This window comes from Rhea americana, unplaced genomic scaffold, assembly GCF_003343005.1.
Source record: "Rhea americana isolate MKP2758 unplaced genomic scaffold, rheAme1 scaffold_28, whole genome shotgun sequence".
Classification (NCBI taxonomy): Eukaryota; Metazoa; Chordata; class Aves; order Rheiformes; family Rheidae; genus Rhea; species Rhea americana.
The window spans coordinates 6,457,096-6,462,764 of NW_028186401.1; the positions used below are offsets into that span (position 1 = coordinate 6,457,096).

Genomic DNA, 5,669 nt, shown 5'->3' on the forward strand with positions numbered 1-5,669 from the left:
CGTGCCGCGGCAGCGCTGCCCGCGGCTGCCGCGCGGTCGCTCGTCCCTCGGTGGTTTCCCGCAGACGAAGTTCCTCGGGTTGCGCCGCCCTCCGGGGCGCCCGGCCGGGCCTCACCGGGCTTAACTCTTCCCGCAACCTGCAGCGAGGCCGCGGTGGCGGTGAGGGGTGTGAACATCCCCTCGGGTTTCCTCAGGATGTCAGGCCSTGGCGGATGACCTTAAAAATAAATTAAAGGGGGGGGGGAATAAAAAAGCACGAATTATCTCAACGCTGTTAACAACGAAGCGCAGGAGCTCCCGCCAGATCCGTTGGTGCGGTGTGTTGGCAGCCCGTTCCCTGGGCGTTTGTTCGGGCTTGTCCCGCAGCAGATGTCTTCGCGTGAGAGCTGCGCGGAGCGGAGAGCGTGCGGAGTTTACTTCGTGCTTCCAGGGATCTGTGCGCCCGTCCCGACGGGGCCAAGCTGCAGGGAGAAGGGCGCAGCTCTGCGAGCTGATCTATGAACTTTATTGGGGAGGGGGGGAACTTCTCTCTTCCTCCTGCTGCTACAAAGCAAATAGTTTTATTTGCCTGATGTCATCTTAAATAATTCCTTTCACAGAGYGCTAATGCTTATCTGAAGTGTGGACGATAGTAACTCAGCTTTTGAGGAAGCAAATAGGCCTGTTCTTTCCGTGTTCGCTTCCCTGTACCTCCTTAACTTTTGTAGTTTCCCTGTTTGAATTCTGCCTGGTTTGTTTGTCTAATGTTGAGGTGCCTCGGCCTGTTTTTTTTATAGAAAATATATCGCATAAGCTAGGATGATGGGCTTGGCTCTTGTCTGGTCTGTAAAATACTTGTTTAGGCCAAAATAACTGTGGTTTGGGGGATTTTTGTTCCTTGTAATACTGCATATCAAAGCTGATGACACACCGGTGATATAACTCCTTAATTTTATTACTGTCCAAGTAGTTCTTTTAGTAGTAAAGGATTGCCTCTCCTATATATTCTGTAAGTATTTCTTAGTTACCTCTAAAAAAACTTTTGTTTTGCAAGACTAAGATTAAAATAATTTTCCCTTCTACTGATAAAAAGTTGCTGGCAAAGATGAAAAACTTAAGTAATAAATTTTTGAAAGTGTGCTCTAAGAAAGAAAGTTTACATTTCAACTTGTTGTTACTCTATGGTTGTGGATGGCACATACGAAAACCTACGCAAATAGCTTGAAGCAGATAGTGGCAAGTTATCGGAAGGAGTAACATTAACACAAACTACTGAGAAGTTGCTATGGTTACAGATAAAGGTAATCCCTGTTTCTGTGAAAGTATGTCCTTTCGTAACATATTAATCGATCTGTTTTCTGAGAGCACTGTAAATATACAAACTTCTGCACCTACATTTTAATATCTTTTGAGTTAAGTACTGAATGTGCTTTGACGTGTATTGAAAATACTTAATTTAAGCTACAAATGATATAGATTTATTATATACATATGTATACATACATGTATATATAATAGCATATGTGTATATACACACGCACAAAAAAAAAATGTACCTGGAGCGTGCCGAGTTCAATGGAAACTGTAGCATAGAGGGTTTTTTTGCCCAAGAGATACCTGATGTCAAGTATTTTGAAATGTCTGGATCCTTTCTTGTAGACTCTGACCAAAGAAGGTGATGCGTGGCATCTATCATCAGAGTCCTCAGCTGTGTAGCGTGCTGTATAAGATTCAATTCCCTGTCTTGGTCTGAAAAATAACAACAAGGCAACTGCTGTGAGTGATTGAGGCCTGTTACGGATGTGCAGCTTTATAAGCCAGGAGATACTGTAGAGCAAAGAAAAATTGAAGCTATTCTCTTAATAGTTTATTCTCTAGGCAGAAGAAAGCAGTTGGAATTTGACATGTGGATGAAGTTTAATTAGTTGTCATRGTAGCTAACTTCTGGGTCATTTGAGATAGGTACTTGAACTTCTCAGGGGAGTATGCTTCTGTCTGGTGCATCTGTACTGCTATCCAGGAAACTAAACAGTCCTCTCTGATGAAGACCTGATATTTGTCACATGCACATTTTGTTATTTCCAGATTTGATTACTGCGGTGCAGTAATACATCTTGGATTGAAAGCATCAAGAGAATTCTCAAAGTTCTTCAAGATTACTGAAATCTCATCAGTCTGGTATGTTGCGCGCTCTAGCTGTCTAGAATAGCAAGCTGAGTCCGAAGTCTTGTCCTTTGTATATAAGGGTCTCCTTAATTAAGGATACTGAAGTTCCTAGGACCTTGGCTTGCCATCAGCACCTAATTCTTGGGAAGCAATATACTACCAAGAACTACAAACTATATATTACAGGGGTTGTCTAGGAGACAGTTTTTGGTAGTGGTGTTCCTATCAGGGCAATGAACCTGCACTGAAGAATCTTCAGTCAGCATTCACTCTGACCTTTTTTCATGTAGCCTGTGCTTCCTGCAGACTTTTGTAAATAGTAACTGCCCCTTTCCAACCTGGTTTTAGCTGACTCTGTGGTGACTGTATATTGGAGAACATATAAAAATATGAAAATAAATGTTTGTTTCTTCACACTGAGACTTTCCCCTATCCTTGTGTAGACATGGTCCTCACGAAGATTCATGTTGTCTAGGTTTAATTAAAAATGGCTACTGACTTCTGAAAATCCTTTCTCAAATGATCAGTTTCTGAAATTTCTACTTCAGTGTGTACTTTTAAATTTTATATATATAATGTACGCAAATGTAACRCTTATACACCAAGTTTGTAAAAACAGTTGTTCTTACAAATAGGTATTGTAACATCTGAGGGCATGAAAGGAATGAGAAGCAAATATTATTTTTAAAGCTATCTTAATTAAAAAGAAAGCTAAAACTGTAGTTGTTTAAATAAATTCAGCACGTGCTGTAGTGCTGACATAATTGACAAATAGAGGGTAAAGTCATTTTTCTACAAGTTCAGCATGTGTAAGCAGCAGTTCTCTTGCTTTGCCACTTATTAACCTGTATAAAACCTAGACGATGTAACGTATTTAAGACTGAAAAACAGGTGCAAATTTTAAGAAAGCTCTTGTGAGTCACCCTGATCTGTTGGGAATTGGGCAGTGAGTAACCATCTCTCCATCTAATCCCCCAACAACCAACACAAGTAGCTTTTGATTGCTACTGTTCTGGTCTCTGTACTGGTGACTTAAAGATGAAAGGCTCTGTTCCTGATCTTTTGAGCATTCAGGTCCTCCAAACTTACTGTCCTCTTGTATGTAAGATTACAGGACAAATGGGCTTTTAGCTGTTGTATGATTACAATAGTCAAATGAGTCAGGTGCTTTCTCTACTTGAACTTTGCACTGAGGACATAACAGTGGCAGCAAACTGAATCTTTTTAACATTGCTGTCAGAGCTTCCCTTTTTAATATTCTTACAGCTGTAAACTGCTATGTTAGTTTTTCCTGCATTATGGTGGGTATTGTAAGAGAATGAAAGTATAACTTGAGCCTGGACCTTAAAATGGTGATTCTTTGTCTACAAAATGTGTGTGCTTTCAGAAAAAGGTGACCTGCATATGGAAACTGAGCTTATAAATCAGGCTTCTTAATGCTTAGTTTCACCACATCTCCTTCAGCATGGGATAGTGATTTGAGTAACAAATTAATTGATCTGGATTTTTAACATATAAATATAGCTGTGTTCAACTGTGACTTGGTCTCGTGAAGAAGGGCCATCTGTGAATCTAGTTTTGATCCCTGCTTCACGAATTTGGGGAATCTGTGTACCTTTGTGAGGATTGCAAATTAAGCCTGGGACATTTTTAGTAAGATGGCTTTTTTGGGGGGGTTGGTTGGTGGTTTTTTTTTTTCCTTCTTTAAATGAGATTAAGTGAGCAAATCTAGGTGGTCACACTGCTGGAAACGAGAGGATCTGCTTTGCCATTCCCTTCATGCTGTGGGTAAKCTATCCTACTGCTTATCAGAAGCTGCCAAACTTCTGCCAGATCAGTGAGTCAGAGGCACATGGAAGGGTCTGATGAGCACTAGAACTGGGGCAAGGGAGTGGGTCCAGCTGTATGGCTGGGAGGGGAAAGATGGGGAGACGGAGAAATGAACCTTCTCCCTTGTACTGATAAGGAGCCTGTGGAACAGCAGCCTGAGTTAAGTTTGGGGGATGTGGCTAGTCTTCTGTGGTAGCATATAGAGCTGGAGAGTTTTAGGACTGYGTTTTTTTCCTTTTGTACATACCAAACAACAAAATCGACTTCAGGGTTGTCATGCCCCCTTCTAGCAGTAGGCAGTCCCGTTGGTAAGATTTGTGACCTCTGCCGTTGCTTTTAATGGGCCTGAAGGTAATGTGTTCTAAATTGAAGCTTTCCAGATTGGTCACTGGAGTATTTAGAGGATGCTTTACTGGTGTGTTTTATTTGCTTGAACAGTGTTCTTCATTTTGATTGCTTAGATAGCATTTGGTCAGAAAGTGTCATGCAGGCATGGCTCCACAGTTGTCCTCAGGGGACCTGATTAACTCCTTGTAGTACTTTTGAAGTACTGACTCTTGCTAGGCACTGAATTTGGGTGGAAGGGTTCCCATTCGATTCTTTCAGCTCATATTTTAGGGTCTGTGGGAAAAGTTATGTACACTTTCACTCGGTTCATGTAGTGCTCCATGCTTATTAACTTATGACTGTACCAACTGCTGCTTTTCAGTTCTGTTTGGATTTATGATGTGATAGATTGCTCTAAAATAGAAGGTAGCACAAAATGTGTTATGTGGCTGTTTTAGAAAGAGGAATTAAAGGTTACACTCTCTGAAGGATTGTTTTATGTTCTTTTTGGTGTGTGTATCACAGCTTAAGGAAGTACCTAGCTATAARTACACTCCTGATATTGGGTGGTATTTGCAGTAAAAGCAAGCTGAACTGTCTTGGACTTTATGAAGCTGCAATAGAAAGGTTAAAACAAATATCCATTTTGCAGTATAAAAGTAGTAGAAGACAGGCTGCTGTAACACTGCCTAGAGGAAAAGTGCCAAGAACTAGAAACAAGGAGTAGTTTTTCTACTTGTTTGCTTGCAGTTTAAAAAATTATATATATGCTTGTACTGACAAGTGCTATAGCTTTATCTAGCCTAGTATATGTAGTTATTTTAAGCTATATATGTGAAAATGTTTTGTATAAGATAGCTTTGATTGGATAGGTCTTGTGCTCCTTTGCGGGCRCGAGGCAGAACAGCCTTACTGCGTTCTAGGTCTTTGTAGTGTTTTGTATTTGGAATGGGGCAAGGCTTTTGTCGTACCTGCACTTGTGAAATATTTATTATGTCCCATTTTGTCTTTACTCTTCTTGTATGTTCCAGGCTTTCACTGGATAGATGGGTAGGGAACTGCTTTGGTGTTTACATTTAGGAAAAAACACAAAGGCTTTTAACGTAAATGACAGGCAGGCTTTTATACGGTGTTAGGGGGAAGTTGTGTGAAATGCTGTTGATTCAGAACTTTTAACAACGTCTTGCAAACTCGTTGGCCGAACGAAGCCTGAGGAAGCAGAAGCCCCAGCGCCTTCTCGGACGGGACACGGCCGCTTCCTGCCGCGCTGACTTTTTTTGCTGACTCATCCTTTAACTTAGTGCAGGAGAGCTGGGAACTGGCGGCTGCCCCGGGCTCGATGCTGGCTCGCTAGCGGGTGCAGCGCG

At 41.5% G+C, this 5,669-nt stretch overlaps 1 protein-coding gene across 6 annotated transcripts in view; it reads left to right on the top strand.

The window, feature by feature from the left end:
- ZFAND6 (zinc finger AN1-type containing 6) overlaps positions 1-5,669 on the top strand; it is a 40,133-nt gene that overhangs the window by 396 nt on the left and 34,068 nt on the right. For 5 of the 6 annotated variants that reach the window (XM_085308694.1, XM_085308697.1, XM_085308698.1 and 2 more), the window contains exon 2: positions 2,065-2,157. The exons of the other annotated variant lie outside the window; for it this stretch is intronic. The gene's annotated coding sequence lies outside the window, so the exon portion shown is untranslated. The remainder of the gene's footprint in view (positions 1-2,064; positions 2,158-5,669) is intronic. 6 annotated transcript variants of the gene reach the window in all.